Genomic DNA, 17,118 nt, shown 5'->3' with positions numbered 1-17,118 from the left:
AGGCGCCCCCAGAAAGAGAATTTTAAAAGGTGAATGAATTCAAAAAGAAATGGAGAAACTAAAATTAGAAATGCAGAATAAATTGCAAGGCATCCAAGAAAGAACAACTCAAATGAATATGAGCTACCACAGTCTACCACAAGATTTATAAGCCACATCCATCCACATTTGGTGTTATTTTCTCATCTGATTTCAAATAACTGTCTATCCACCAACTGCTTCACAATCACTCACAAGCCATACTAACACTCATATAAGAAAACTTCATGTCCTTTTCATAGTGAAATGCCATATTACCAAGTATTGCTTAACTATTCAACATGTCTAAAACTAAGCTGTTGTTCTAAATATATTAGGTCCCTCCTTACTGTGTATCACTGACAGTTTTTGAGTATTATTCCGCTAACTCCACTGATCCCATGAACTCCATCCATGGTTTTTACTGCATGACTCTGCATAGCATGGTGATTTTTTAGGAACACATATACTGTGTTATAGTAGAACTGAATGTGATGTGTATGTGTGGGTTAATATACACACATCTATTTTCTTAGCTCTGCTGAGAAGGCAGACACAGACAATGACACCCCAAAAGCAATGAGCACACCCAGCATCCAGATCTTGGATTCTAAATGTCATCCTCCAATAAAAGGAGTCAGGGCTCTTTGGAAAAGAGAGTAATTCCAGGGTTGGGATAGGTAAAACATAAATGAGCCTGGAGTTTCTTGCAGCACCAGAAAGTAGGGAAGTTCTTTTTAAAAAAAGATGAAAGTATGTCAAAAAGACACAAGAGTCAAACAGGAGGAGCTCTCAATGACCAAAGTTGGACAATCTGAGAAATAAAATAAATAATGATAGCACCAAATTATAATCTACAATATAAAATACCTTTGAGTCTATAATGATATAAATAAGTAACCGAATAGAGAAGTGACATCTCTTCATTAATAAGAATTCTATTTGATAAATGAGAAAGAAACCAAACAAAACCAACAACAACAAAAACAAAACAAAACAAAATTGCCATTAGGTAACTATTACAATAATACAGGTATCCCCCCACCCCAGCTTTTTGAAAATTTACATTAAGCCACTTCACTTTAGAAAGACCCACAACAGCACCTATTTTCTACCTGAGAGAAATATGGAGTTTTTTTCTTTTAAGAAAAAAGGCAAAAGACAAAGAATGAACAGAGAAAGAAAAAAACAGAGAAAAAAGGCAAAAAACAGTATTCAGCATTTATTTTGCAATGAGTCATTACAGAGGCAGCACACACCTTGAGCAGCACCACCAAGCTCCTTGTTCTGGTAACTACACTCAGCATCTCTAATCTCAAGCTGCCATAGTTTTGAATTTTGTTTGTGCACATCTGTGCTTTATCTCTATTCATTCTGCACATCCATTAACATGATGTGTTCTAAGGTATCAGAAAAGCCTAAAAAAGGTTATGTTTTTAAACAAAAATCTCAAAAATTTTTCCATATAAATTAATGGTAATGGCTTTACACCATTTCACCTTTTTAGAAGGTTTCACAGGCACAATCTACTATTAGATAGTGGGGGAAAATCCTCTAATTGTTGCAGGTTAAGTTCCACCCATGAGTGCTAAAAACAAGTGAAAGTTTAAGAAGAAAAAAAAAATCAACATACTCTCAAAGTATCTCCCCCATGATATTTATCATTTTCAAAGAGGAAAACTGTGACTTTACAATGGAGAAACCAGCAGAAACCACTTTATGTAATCAAGATTAACATCAGATATTGACATCATGTACTCCTGATATAAAATGTACCTCTTTGATATGCTACCATTACTTCAGTGGTTTTATTGGCAAAAACGCAAAATTCAAATTAATTTTAAGAAAGCAACAGAAACCCAAATTGGACGACATTCTACAAAATAATGACCAGTACTCCTCAGGAAGCATCTGGGTAGAAGAATGAGAAAGGAATGAATTATCACAGATTTGAAGAGACTATATAAAAAATAAATGCAATGTGGGATCCCGGGTTGGATCCTAGGACCAAAAAAAAGGTCATTAGGAAAAAAACTGATGAAGTTCACATAAGATATTTAGTTTAGCAAATAGTATATTAATTTTATGGTTTTGATTATTATACCATAGTGGCCCAACATTAGGGCAACAGTCATACTATTTTTTCAACTCTTCTCTATCTCCAACATTATTCCACAATGTATCTTTTAGTAAAATATAAAAAAGAAATACCCACAAAATGATTAGTTTTTACAAAATCTTACTAAGTAAATTATGATAATTCTCATGGCAATTCAAAGTATAATTCATCAATGACATATCATTTTGTTCCAATGTTAATATCCAATTCATTATACTGAAAGAACGTGATTGCAATGGATTATTTGTTGAGACAAACTGCAGGAGGATATGCAAATTCAATATCATTTTATAAAGTTTTAAAACATGAAAAACACTATATATTTTTAGCAATATAAATGGATATATGGTCTTAAAAATGAATGAATGTAATGAAAGGAATGAATGGAACAAAAACAGACACTCAGATCAATGGAACAGAATAGAGAACCCAGAAATGGACCCACAAACGTATGGCCAACTAATCTTTGACAAAGCAAGAAAGAATATCCAATGGAATAAAGACACTCTCTTCAGCAAGTGGTGCTGGGAAAACTGGACAGCGACATGCAGAAGAATGAACCTAGACCACCTTCTTACACCATACATAAAAATAAACTCAAAATGGATGAAAGACCTAATTGTAAGACAAGAAGCCATCAAAATCCTCGAGGAGAAAGCAGGCAAAACCTCTTTGATCTTGGCCACAGCAACTTCTTACTCAACACATCTCTGGAGGCAAGGGAAACAAAAGCAAAGATGAACTATTGGGACCTCACCAAAATGCAGGACCTCATCCTGCACAGTGAAGGAAACAATCAGCAAAACTAAAAGGCAACCAACAGCATGGGAGAAGATATTTGCCAACAACATATCAGATAAGGGGTTAGTATCCAAAATCTATAAAGAACTTATCAAACTCAACACGCAAAAAGCAAATAATCCAGTGAAGAAATGGGCAAAAGACATGAATAGACACTTCTCCAAAGAAGACATCCAGATGGCCAATCGACACATAAAAACACATGCTCAACATCACTCATCATTAGGGAAATACAAATCAAAACCACAATGAGATACCACCTCACACCTGTCAGAATAGCTAACATTAACAACTCAGGCAACAACAGATGTTGGCGAAGATATGGAGAAAGAGGATCTCTTTTGCACTGTCAGTGGCAATGCAAGCTGGTGCAGCCACTCTGGAAAAAAGTATGGAGGTTCTTCAAAAAACTAAAAATAGAACTACCCTATGACCCAGCAATTGCGCTACTAGGTATTTATCCAAGGGATACAGGTATGCTGTTTCAAAGGGACACATGCATCCCAATGTTTATAGCAGCACTATCCACAATAGCCAAAGTATCCATCAATGGATAAATGGATAAAGAAAATGTGGTATATACATACAATGGAGTATTACTCGGCAATCAAAAAGAATGAAATCTTGTCATTTGCAACTATGTGGATGGAACTAGAGAGTATTATGCTAAGTGAAATTAGTCAGAGAAAGACAAATATCATATGACTTCACTCATATGAGGACTTTAAGACACAGAACAGAGGAACATTAAGGGAAAGGAAGCAAAAATAATATAAAAGCAGGGAGGGGGACAAAACATGAGACTCTTGAATATGGAGAACAGGGTTGCTGGAGGGGTTGGGGGAGAGGGGGATGGGCTAAACGGGTAAGGGGCATTAAGGAATCTACTCTTGAAATCATTTTTGCACTATATGCTAATTTGGATGTAAATTAAAAAGATAAAATTTTTTAAAAATGAATGAAAAAGGTAAATCCTATTTAAGGTAATGATTACCTCTGCAGAAGAAAAAGGGCAATGGGATTCATAAAAATTCTTACATTCTTACATTACATTCACGCTCCGTTATTCACTCTGATTTTCGTATACCTGATAGGTTTCATAATTTTTAGCCACTACTGAGAAGCATTGACACTTTTAGCTAGCTGGGGCAATAGTTTCCCACTCTGTTTAGGAAAAAATGTTTCATTGTTGTGGGTTTTTTTGGTTGTTTTTTTTTTTTTTTTTTTGCTCTTGTGTTTTAATAGGACAATCTTACTAAGACCCTATCTGAAATTTTTCATTTCTGTTTTCCAAACCAAACAATGAAAACCTTAAGATCATCTAAAATAGGGTACTCTGCCTTAGGACACAGACCTGTCCTTGGCTATACATACATACACATACACACACACACACACACTTTCCAGATCATATCACACCTTCACTTCCACTCCTCTTCAAACACCCATTCCATGGCCAAATCCCGAGGTCTTGTCATTACCAGGAAGTCTTCCACCTCTGACTACACCTCTTCATCCTCCAGGCACTCTCTCACAAGTAAACTCATCATAGTCCCCTCAAGCCTGCTCTTCTTCCTGTGCTTCCTGTATCAGTAAACTACCCATTCATTCCCTCAATTGCCCAAGCCATAAACCTAGTCATCACTCTCAACTCCTCTTTCTCTTTCACCTTCCACATGCCCTCCCATCACTGAATCCTTCCATTATTCTACGCCCCTATATATCTCTCAAATCCACTTATTTCTTCCATCCGCATCCTATACCACAGTCCAAGCCACCTTACCTCTTTTAACTAATTTCCTGTTACACCCTCCTAATTATTCTTCCTGCCTACCACTTTTAACTCTCTGAAGAATTCTCCACAGTGCAATCAGTATTATCTTTTTTTTCTTCCAAGATTCTATTTAAACTCAAGTTAGTTAACATACAGTGTAGTATTGGTTTCAGGAGAGGAATTTAGTAATTCATCACTTACATATAACACCCAGTGCAGCATTATCTTTTTAATTTCCTCCCAGGCTTAAGATATTCTAATTTTCCCTTAAAGTTCAAATTCCTTAACACAGCTTAAGGGCTCTTCCTAATCTGGCCCCTACTTATGTCTTCAGCTTCATCTTTCACTACTCCTACAGTGTCTGCCCTCTCTTATACTGCCTGATCCATCCATACTGTACTGAGTTTCTCCAAGCAATCCAAACTCTCTTAAGTGTATCTCTCATCCTTAACACAGCTCTGGTAAAACTACCCACCCTCTTTATAAGGCTAAATGCTCCTGAGGCTTCAAACTAAATGGAAGTGTCACTTCCTCTGGTATAAATTTTCCTGGCCTCCCTGAAACTGGGTTGATCACCCCTTCTATATGCTCCTATAGCACTCTGCATGGTACACATCAAGTGAATAGCAAAATGAATTATAAAACCATATGTCCATACTGCCATTTATGAAAGCCAAGCCTGTTCACTGTATTCCTCATTCACCTAGACCAATGGACTGAACGAATAAGGTAATAAAGACCAAACTGTGAAATAAATTTCTAAAGTAACAGTATGCTTACAAAAAATTAGAACCCAATGACACATGGTCCAGGCACACAATATTCTTTCCACTATACTCTGTGGCACTTAATTTTACTTTCATAAACAATTCAATGCTAATTAAGCATAAAGTAGGTAACTCAGAGTTTAAAAGGATCTAGATATCATCTCATTTTATAATTAAAGAGATGCCCAGAAAGGTTATTACTTGCTAATGAACAAAACACTATTAAACAGCAATACCAAGACGAGGTATTTTGATGTTCTTTTAATTACATACTTTAATCTCAGGCATTAAGTTTTTAAGCCTTTATTTTAAACAAAACATTTTTTAAAATTTTTTTTTTAACGTTTTATTTATTTTTGAGACAGAGACAGACAGAGCAGGAACGGGGGAGGGTCAGAGAGAGGGAGACACAGAATCTGAAACAGGCTCCAGGCTCTGAGCTGTCAGCACAGAGCCTGACGCGGGGCTTGAACTCACAGACCGCGAGATCATGACCCGAGCCGAAGTCGGCCGCTTAACCAACTGAGCCACCCAGGCGCCCCTAAACAAAACTTTTTTAGTCTTTATTTATACTTGAGAGAGACAGACAGAGTGTGAGCAGGGGAGGAACAGAGAAAGAGGGAGACACAGAATCCGAAAGCAGGCTCCAGGCTCCAAGCTGTCAGCACAGAGCCCAACACGAGGCTCGAACTCCCAAACCATGAGATCATGACCTGAGCCAAAGTCGGCCACTTAACCAACTGAGCCACCCAGGTGCCCCAGTTTTTAAGCTTTTAAAGTTGAAAAACTTTCAAGTTTTTCATTTCTTCTAGGATAACAATGTTATCAAAAACAACAAATTCACTTCAAAGTTTCCACAAAATTACCTAGAATGTTATAACAAACATAACAATATTTAATCACAGTATAAGAGTAATAAAGATAATAGTCGTTACTATAATTATGTATCATAAGCAACACATGGGTTATCAACCATGTTCAAGGCACTGTGGAACACAAACACGGAATATACAAAGAGATATAAAACAGCATTCCTAACTCCCAAGAAGCGTACAATATGTTTTGGAAAACAAGAACCAACCATTATAGTTGAATAGAAAAACTAGGCAGGGGCACGTGGGTGGTTCAGTCACTTGAGCATCCAACTTCTTTGGCTCAGGTCATGATCTAGTAGTTCGTGGGTTCAAGCCCCACATCGGGTTCTGTGCTGACAGTTCACAATCTGGAACCTGCTTAGGATTCTGTGTCCCCTCTCTTTCTGCCCCTCCCCCACACTGTCTCTCTCAAAAATAAACAAACATTAAAAAAAATAAAGTAAAAGCAAGCAATCACTTAAATTATTAACACTTTCAAAGGAATAGACTTTTCTTCTAAGGAGTTTCAGGAATGTAAAGAGAAATGATAATCTACTGTCTGAGAAATCAGCATAAACTCAAAATGTCATAGGTTGGTCAGCTGACAGGGCTCTGAAACAGTGAAACTCCAGTATCAAGGAGCATACCAACAACTGCCCAGTTCCTGGTTTCTAAACAGTCTTACAAGAAGAGAAAACAGAACTCCTTGAAGAAATGGCTGATTCTAGGACATGAACAGGAAAAGCAGATGAGGAGCCTGGAATATCTTAATGTCCCAAAAGTAAGAAACCACTCCAAACATGATAGAAATGTGTCAAAATGAGGAGGCTGCAGGATTTCCCACTGACCAAACCTGAGTTAATCTGGAATACCAAAATACTGATAGTAACAGAGTATAATCTACTTAATAAAAAAAAAACTATGAATTTATATTGATATTAAGTAAGCAAATGAGAAGGAAAAGCTCTTCTTTACAACAGATTGCCAACTAATAAATGCAGACGAATAGCTAGACAAACACCATTTTGGAACCAATGAGTAATAACGGACTCAGGCAAGAATCAGCAATGAATTATGTGAACGTTTTGGGGAGGACAGAGCACTTACACGGTCTGAAAATGCTTCCCCACAGATTATTCAATAACAACAATGAGGACAATGATAACTTTTATACAGAGAAATCTGGCAGGCAAACCTTAACTAAGTGATCCAAGTAAACATCACCATCAGTTTGACATCATATTGCCTCCTGATGTGATGCACTGAGGGTATATCACTTATTTTGTATTGCTGCCAAAAATGCGTAACTTGAATCTAACAAAGAAGCAATATGACAAACCCAAACTGATGACATCCTACTAAACAAAGGGCCTGTACTCTTCAAAACTATTAATTTCAGGAAAAAGAGAAAAAGGTTGAAAGACTATTTAGAAAAAAATGCTATTAAAATATATTATTGGCACAACTGAAGAAATTTCAACATGAACTATAGACTAAATTACAGTATCAGTATTAAGTTTCTTGAATCCATCATACTATTCTTACATGTTATATAAGAACATGTCTTAATTCTTAGGAGATATCAACTGAAGAATTTAAGGATAAAGGACCATGATGTACGCAACATATTCTCAAATGATTCAATAATAAAATTATAAGAGGAAGAGGAAGAAAAAGGGAAACAGGGAGAAAAGGAGGAAGAAGGAAAAAGAGATCAACAGAATGGATTCTTGCTATTACATGTTAATGTTCAATGACATTGTATAATATTAATATGTTTTCCTTGTTAGAAAGGTACACAATGCATTAATGCAAGATTCCATCTATCCCCTAGACACATCTGTAAGGTTTTGCCTCAAATGATTTGCCTCTGATTTTAACTGAATAAACTTGCATCTAGAGCATACTCCAGAAGATGTAATCAAGGAGCTTAAAGCTATAAATAAAACAGTAATATCTATTTCCAGACTTCAGGCCCACTCTGCAAATATAAAAAATGATAAAGCAATTGTGCTAAACAGTAACAATTAGTGTCTCTAGGTGATCAGTATATGAGAGTTCACTGTACTATTCCTGAAACTTTTCTGTAAATTTTTTCAAGACAAAATGTTTTGTTAAAAAACCTGCCAATGCTGAAACTTTACTTTGACGGAAGTCATTTGTGAAAAACAAAATCTTAACTCCCAGATTCTTCTCTCCTTTTCCTTTCATAATCCATGTCAAATTAAGTTTAATACTGTTATGAAAAAAATTTTCAGTATTAAGATAAACATTTTACTAAAGCAGTCCCCAAATGTTTTAAAAAGCCCATTTATAAATCCACTGTGTATAATGTGCAATGATTTTCACTATTACAAATGGTGGTTAAGTTCCTGATATTGGCCACAAAAGCTCTTTGATAAATCTTTAGCAATACAGCAGAAATAGTATTGTATTTCACATATACCATGTTAACTTGCACATCTCCCTAGCCTTTCTGAAATAATATGGAATCTGCTGGATAAGATGGAGAGAGAGAATGTTGGTTAGTAAGGAACAACCAGTAACTAATTGTAATTTCTAACACCGTTTTTACTAGGTTACACATTTGAAACTGGAAATAGAGCCCTCAGACAAGATGGCTACTCGCTGTCCAGAAAGAAGGCACACGGAATCTCAGGAAATGCCACTTGTGCTCAACAGCTCTGGGATTCCTGTCCTGACCCAAAATGATGACGACAACATGTTAATATGTATCGAAAATATGTAAGGCAGTACTTTATAGTGAAAAGTACCTTTATAATTTTGAAAGTCTGATGTGGGTACACTGGTTTGTGGTCAGTCATTTTCGTTGATAAGACAACTTCCATTCACCATTTACTGAACATTCACTATGTACCATGATAGACTGGTAGGTCCTGGGCATACACAAAGAACAAAATAGTCCCTGACACAAGAACTCAGCACAGAAGAAAATGACGTCAATTATAATCCTTTAAATCTAAAAATGGAATTACTCTTCAAATTGTGTCTGTATCAAGAGCAAGGGAGACAAATTTTGTCTAGAGACTAAAATTGGTATCATACCTGACACCTGAGCCACAACTTAAAGGTAAGAGCATTCCAATCTCCAGCAAAAACATGAACAAAGATACAGAAGCATTAATTCAAATTTTTCTGTCTTCCGAGTGTCCGACAGTGTGCTAATGCCTGTGGAGACTGTTATCAAGAAGACAGACAAGGCCTCTGCCTTTAAGGAGTTTACATTCAGATAATGGACAAATAAGGAATAACAAAACGTGTACAAATTATAGTGTCTTGAAGTAAGTGAGATGCACAAAAGAGTAACTATCAGAGTGCAACATTAAAAAGGGTGTGCTGGGTGACAAAGTGAGACTTGGGCCATATTCCAAAGGGTTTGGCCATGCAGCCTTCTGAAGAGCATTTCAAGCAAGTAGTGCAAAAAGTGCAAAAGAACCTAAAATAGGAAAGGACATATAAGGTTTAAAGAACAATAAGAGGACTGTGTGGCTGGCACACAATAAAACATGGGAAGAACAATGAGAAGGAGAAAGATTATTCAGGGCCACTCAGGCCATGGAAAGAAATACAGACTTTATTTGAAGAGGAATGGGAAGTCATCGGAAGATTTTAAGCAGAGTAATGACATGATTTAGGATATTAAAATGATCCCTACAGCTGCTATGTGAAGAACCAACGTCTGAGGAGCAAGAGAAGAAACAAGCCCAGTTAGGAAGCTACTGCAGCAATTCATACAAGAGATAATAATGCCTTGAAATAAAGAGGGGGCAGTGAAGACTAGAATGGTAGACTGGCGCAAGATAAATTCTTAAGGTACAAGAGAATGTATGGATGGACTGGATTTGAGAGGAAAGAAAAGAATCCTGGCATTATCTTTTAAGTTCTTGACATGAGTACTGCCATTCACGGAGATGGGTAAGGGCCAGTAAAGACATCAGAGTCTGGGGTAAGAGGGGGAAGAAGGTTGGGGGAGAGGAATAGATAACTATATTTCAGTCATATGGTTAACATTATGTTTGAGATTCCAACTAGATTTCCAAGTGGACATCAGGCTCGGGAAAATTCTGGGATAAAAAAATAAAAGTGGGAGTCATCGGCATGAAAATATATGGCATTTTCAGGGAAGAGCAAACAGCTGGCCTTAACTGGGTCACAGAAACTGAAGGGTAGTGGCTGACGATGAGTTTGGAGAGACTAGAATCATTAAAAAGTGAACCATGATGAATTAATGCCAACAATAGAAGTAACAGCAACAGTAACAGTAGGAGAAAAAAAAAAAAATTAGGTAGCCAGCATTGTGCTAAAGGCTTTATAATAAACATCTCATTTAATCCTCTCAACAACCCTATGAGGTAGGTAATATTATAATCACTATTTTATACACTGAGCCTCAAGAAGGTTGAGAAACTGCCAAAGAACACAAGGTGCTAGAGTTGGGTATTCTAACTTAGGCAGTCTTCAATCTTATCCTTTAAATTACTGCCTCTCTACTGATTTTATGTGCCTTCAAAGTTTTCCTTAAAAGAATGACATTTAGATGTAAATTTTAGAAATATAGTCCCCGTCTCTATGTAAAATGCGAATGGCTAGGGAATAAGAGGTGAGACTTGTAAGCAAGAGCACCAGAGTTTTACTAAACCAAGAGTTACAAGTTATTTTACCAGGTTACATGAAGAGTATCCCTTTGTTTCAAGAGTCACAAATCATACCTCAAACTAATCCAAGTCAACCTGCATATGCATGGTGCTTGTAACAAAAATAACCTGGTAAAAAGGTCCAGCTCATGCAGTATAAATTTGCGCTCCAACACCAAAATATTTCCTAAAACATGTAACTTTACTGATGGTTGAATTATTTTTTAAGTTCATAAAGTTTACATTTTTGTATAAGGAAGAAAATAAAATTAGCATTGATTCAAAACAAGATGTGCCTTCATTGATATTTATTAAAAATCTGATCAACTAGTGTGTTTTTCACCCATGTTAACAACTCCTCTGGCTTTCAGCATCATCACTTAGGAAACCAATAAAGTACATTACCTGCTGTCATATACTAATGTTCAAACAGTTGATATTCCACCTCACAAACCAGCTAATTTTTTTTAACTCACCAGTTTATGATTTCAAGTGATTAAGACAATTCAATATTAAATATTTAGTTTAGTAAATATCAATTAAACTCAATAAATACAAATATTACTAAAATCAGTAAATAAACATCCAAACAAAAATACAGTATTTATTAAATATATGGCAACACATATGCTATACAAGAGATTAATAAATGAGTTTATACTCTTAATTATAACACACTGGACACAGGTCCATTTATTAAAGATTACACTGATAAAGCATACACAGATTAAATCATTTAGTTCCACAGAGCAGGTAAAATGAAATATAAAAACTTACAGATACCCAATAAAGAAAGGCTATTTTTAAAAATATACCTATTCCAGGTAGGAAATAAAAATATTTTTCTAATTTCAAATTTTAAATACTGTATCTTGAAGACAACTCGCACGGATAATTCACAAAAAACATATTTCAGTGAAGAGTAGGGAATATACTTACATTGAATTCTAATTTTTTTTTAATATTTAGAGAGATTATGGAGGTTACAATCAATGATTGCAAATCAAAAACCTAATGTAGACTGGCCAACTAAACATTTTATATATAATCTGACAATAAATTTAAAATTCTGGGATTTGGGGGCGCCTGGGTGGCTCAGTCAGTTGAGCGTCCGACTTCAGCTCAGGTCACAATCTTGCGGTCCGTGAGTTCGAGCCCCGCGTCGGGCTCTGGGCTGATGGCTCAGAGCCTGGAGCCTGCTTCCCATTCTGTGTCTCCCTCTCTCTCTGCCCCTCCCCTGTTCATGCTCTGTCTCTCTCTGTCCCGAAAAAATAAATAAACGTTAAAAAAAAAAAAAAAAAAAAATTAAAAAAAAAAAAAAAAAATAAAATTCTGGGATTTGGGGGGTTCCTGGGGGGCTCAGTCGGTTAAGTGTCCAACTTCAGCGCAGGTCATAATCTCACAGTTCAAGCCCTGTGTTGGGCTCCATGCTGACAGCTCAAAGCCTGGTGCCTACTCCAGATTCTGTGTCTCCCTCTCTCTCTGCCCCTCCCCTGCTTATACTCTGTCTCTCTCTCTCTCTCTCTCTCTCTCTCTCTGAAAAACAAACATTAAAAAAGATATATTTTAAAAAATGCTGGGATTTTTCTGTTCCAAAAGTAAATGAGCAATCTCCTGCATTTATACATTATATGAAGTCCTCTTGGTCACAGACGGAGGCATCGGATACAGCACTTTTACAGTCTTCATAGGAAATAAGGGAAAATGTATGGAGAGGAAGGGGTGTACAGAGGAAGGGATGAAGGACATCAGGCGATATGCACTTTTGTACATTAAGCCTCAGGTAGTGTGCTAAGAACTCTCACTCCCATTATTTCATTTAACGCTAACAATTCCATGCGGCAGGTAGTATAACTCCCTCCCACTTTACAGAAGACATCTCATAAGTGACACCTTATGAGTAAGTGGCGGAGTTGGGATCTGAACCAAGATGTGATGACAAAGTCTAGCAGCCTTCCTTTATGAGGACTTGCAAACACAGCAGGACGTGTTAAAGTGTTCTTTTGCAGGAGGTTATCTAACTAGATTGATTCTGCAGGAGGTTATCTAACTAGGCACTCACTTCTCAATTTACTAAGAATGTACACAGATTTTTTCGCTCATCTAGAAAAGAGCAATGATCATTTTCAACCCACAAAGCAGTATTTTCAGTGCTCCATCACTGCTAAAAGAAAACTTCAGCTAGACTTTGTAGCATTCATATGCACCATGAGCACCTCTTCAAAAAAAAAAAAAAAAAAAAAAAAAAGTACGGTCTAATTACAAGACAAAATACATGAAACTGAAAATGCCCAGAGAAAATTCAAGACCATCAACATTGTATGTTAGACTAAACTCCTCTTGCCAGACTTACAAGCAGTGAAGAGAGTGAAGAAAAAAAAAAAAAGGTGGCCTTCCAAAACCTGACTGAAAGGCATGCTACTTCTCAAAAACAAATTGCTTAGTTTCCTCCTCCTAAATCAGAACATAAATCTTTTAAAAGACTTCTGAAGTGTTTCAAACTTCAGAATTATTTTCTAATAGAAAACACTTTTATTATTACTTAACCACCCTCAGAATACACTGATATTCCTCTTGGTAGCCAAATATTGCTACTTCTTGCATATTAATAAAATTAATATTAACCTGTACTGCATCCTATACAAAACTATAATGCAATTGCTTTGAAAAATAAAACATCACCACCAGAAAACAACTCAATACCTTTCAAAGACTATTTCCGGTTGCATTTACAAAAAACAATCTTTGTCACACATACCCATTAAGGAAACATAGAAACTCTTAAGCATTTGGAAGGAGATTATTCTCAAACCATAATTCAGCATAGTGACATTACAATTATTATTTCAGAGCCCCAATGAGCGATTTTCCTTTCACTGGGCACCCCCCACCTCTCACTGCCTCCCTCAAGAATTTAAACTTTTGCTAGGAAGTAATTTATGGGGTTAAACATAATTTTAGCCCCTCTGTTCCAATATGAACAAAACCATGGTTTTATATATAACAAAATGTGAATCAAATGAAACAGATATGCAAATAATTACGTTTAGAAAAATATTTTTACTCATAATTGCGGACTGCTTTAACGAACACGTTTCTATCGGAAACACTTCCAACACTATTGTTAAAAACTAGGTCTGTACAAAGTATTTAAATCACTAGCTTTAGCTCTTCAGAGTTTAATTATAATACCATTATCACAACTTTTTACAGTGCTCACTGAGAATTAAAAGTGATTCCAGAACCAATTAGTGTATCATTACACACACTAATCTTAATAATTTATAGGACACAAGTGTTCCTTATGTTTGTTATAAAGCCTAACTAAAATTGGCATCCCTTTTTATTTCAACACCTTGTGGACTTTTTTCCTAAAACAAAAGTTGCCATTTGGTAAAGACTGAACCGTCCAAAAATATACCCCAAAAAACCCCCAAAAACAAAAATGTACATACAAAAGCCATAACAGCACAACACAGCTATTTAATCCTCACTTTCTAAATTCATACTAAAATAGATGCCATTTTTGCGTTTTCAAAAAAAGATTTTTTTTCAAGCTATTTTGTTTACCTTTTCCACAGACTGTTCAAGTACTGCCAAGGTAACAGATTTTAAAACTGACAACTGGAGCACTTGGCAATTGCCAAAACAACACAGCTGGATTCTTAAAGGGAAAGTACTCTTGTGTAATGTACACCTAATTACAGCTTTGGAGAACCTTCTCTTCATATAGTAAAAGATGATACGAGACACGGGGGAAACAAGCTGTGCTAAAAAAAACAAACAAACAAACAAAACTTGAAAAATCTTAGACATTTGTTCAAAAATACTTACACCATTGTCAACACATCACAGCCAGCCTTTCAAATAGCGCATTAATTGCAATACCAATCTTACTGTCAACTAAAATGCAGGTCAACGCTGCCGCAATTCTTCAGTCTACACGCGGCTTCCCTGCTGGACCATGACGGCGTCGGGGGGGGGAGGGGTGGGGGGGGGCTCTCTTCGTACCTCTGGAGCCACACTTCAGGTCTGAAGAATGTTTTTATAGTCACACTTCCACGGGGAGGGAGGGGAGATCTGTTTTTCTAATTCAGAGATGCTCACCTCTTCCAAACTTGTTTGCACTACCTCACCTACCGACTTAATCCCCGCTGTTCGAAGACAGAGGATATCGAACTAAAAGGCAAAGTTTCTACCACATAAAACCTTTCCTGGGAGCCGGGATGTCAGGGGTAGCTAGCTGTTCCCTCTGTAGCCTCCCTTTCCCCGCGACGTCTCCCAGAACCCGCGGGCGTCCGCACCCCGCAGGTGCCCCCGGCCCGGGCCGCCCCAAATACCGACCCCGCCACTGACATCTGCACACACGCGCCCAGAGTTCGGACCTCAATGTTCCGCCCGCTTCGACCAACCTTCTCCCAAAGCAGAAGTGGGGGAACTTCTTCAAGTCCGACCAAAGAGCAGAGCGCCCTCAGCACGAGGGGTCAATCCCTCTGGGGAGACCCGGGCCGCGGAGGGCAAGAGGGAGGAAACGGGCCTTTGGGCGGAACCCCCCGGAGAGACTCCGGGCCCCCAGAGAAGTCCCTCAACTTTCAAGAAGGCGCCGTCCACCACCGCCCCCCAGCCCCAAGCCCCGTGCGCGCACGGGGAGGCTCCTCGCGCCGAACCCGCGCGGCCGAGCCTCCCTCCGCCTGCCCTCGCGACAGCGGTCAGACCCCGGGCCCGCCCTCGGGGCACCCCGCCCCCACCACCGCGGGCGCCTCGCCCCTCCACGCAGACCCCGCGCGACCACCCCGCGCCGCCTCCCCGCACCCCACCCGCCCCGCCGCCGCGCGCCCGCGACCACGGCCCCCTGCCAACCGGACGCCGCCCTGCCCTGCTGTCCCCGGAGCCCCGCGGGCGCCCCTGCTCGGCCGCGCCGCCCCCCGCCCCAGCGCCCCCCGGCCCCTACCCGGGCCCCTCGCCGAGACGCCGCCCCCTCCGGCACCGTCGGCCCGGTGAACGGAGCCCCGCGGCCGCGGCCCTCACCGTGTCTCCGGCGCAGCTGACGGGCGCGCACACGCTGCAGCCCGGGCCAGCCACCAGCGCTCCGCGCCGCCCGGAGCCGCCTCCTTCAGCCCGGGACTCGCCGGGACACCCGCGCACGGATCCCCACACCGGGGCTATTTTTAGGAGACAGGCCCCGGCCAGACCGGAACTCGTTCCTGCCGCCGCGCGTGCGCACTACGGCCGCGGTCCTCGGTGTCCCTCCGCCAGCCTCGCCTTTCCTTCCCTTCCCCTCGGCTCCCTGTCTCTCTCTTTTCCCTTGAGGTTTCTCTTCAGCGCTGACTTATCCTCTCGGTGGGTCCTAGAGTACTTGGAATGGGAAAGACGAGGGTACGGGCAAAGAGAGTCAGTGGAAGCAAGCGCTACTCCACAAGGACGCGGGGGGCGGACTATGTTTTTCCGGGTGGGTGAGGAGACGGATCACCCGGCACAGGAAGGAGATGACGGCGGTTTGGCGCCGGGGCTACAGGCTGGAGCTCGCTTCCCTGTGAAGAACCGTGTTCTCCTGGAAGGGATACTGGTCACTTGATGAGGGCTTAGGCGCCTCCCAGGGCGGGGCGGCCCGGCGGCGTCGCGCCCTACAGCCCCAGCCTCCCCCCGCCGCTGCCTCCTTGACCAGCCCGCGGGGGCCGGGACCAGGAGCGGCTTCCATGACGCGGCGCGTGGCAAATCGCCGCGCGTGGCCGCCGGCTCCAGCCAACCGGGGGCACCGGGGGGCGGGGCTCCGGGGGCGGGGCCGGGGCTCCGGGGCGCGAGTTCGGCAGACGCCCGGAGTCCGGTGCCAGGCAGGGTCCTCCGGGACGGCCCAGACGCCTCCTGCCGAGCTCCTGGGGCCGCGCCAGCACCGGTTCCCTCCCGCCCCCCCGCAACCCCGCCCCGCGGTCGGCCACACTGGCCCCCTGCAGACCTCTGCTCGCCACGCACGCGCCCACGCCCTCATTGTGGTCAGGGCCGCACCTGTGCTCGCGTCTGGGCGGCCGCCCCAGTCACCCTCACTGAGCAAGCACAATGGGACTTCGGTCCCTGGCGCGCCGTGGCGGCTGGGATCTGGGCCCAGGCCCGGAGGGAGTAGTACTTGAAGGGG

General features: G+C 40.5%; 1 protein-coding gene across 8 annotated transcripts in view; it reads right to left on the bottom strand.

Annotated features, from left to right (window-relative positions):
• MEF2A (myocyte enhancer factor 2A) overlaps positions 1 to 16,143 on the bottom strand; it is a 167,530-nt gene extending 151,387 nt beyond the window's left edge. For 7 of the 8 annotated variants that reach the window (XM_058736736.1, XM_058736742.1, XM_058736738.1 and 4 more), the window contains exon 1: positions 16,017 to 16,143. The gene's annotated coding sequence lies outside the window, so the exon portion shown is untranslated. The remainder of the gene's footprint in view (positions 1 to 16,016) is intronic. The other variant, XM_058736737.1, reaches the window with a different exon arrangement.
• Positions 16,144 to 17,118: the final 975 nt, after the last annotated feature.

This window comes from Neofelis nebulosa, chromosome 7 (assembly GCF_028018385.1).
Source record: "Neofelis nebulosa isolate mNeoNeb1 chromosome 7, mNeoNeb1.pri, whole genome shotgun sequence".
Lineage (NCBI taxonomy): Eukaryota > Metazoa > Chordata > Mammalia > Carnivora > Felidae > Neofelis > Neofelis nebulosa.
The sequence above is the reverse complement of the archived record's forward strand: the minus strand, read 5'-3'. Positions and strand labels throughout refer to the sequence as shown.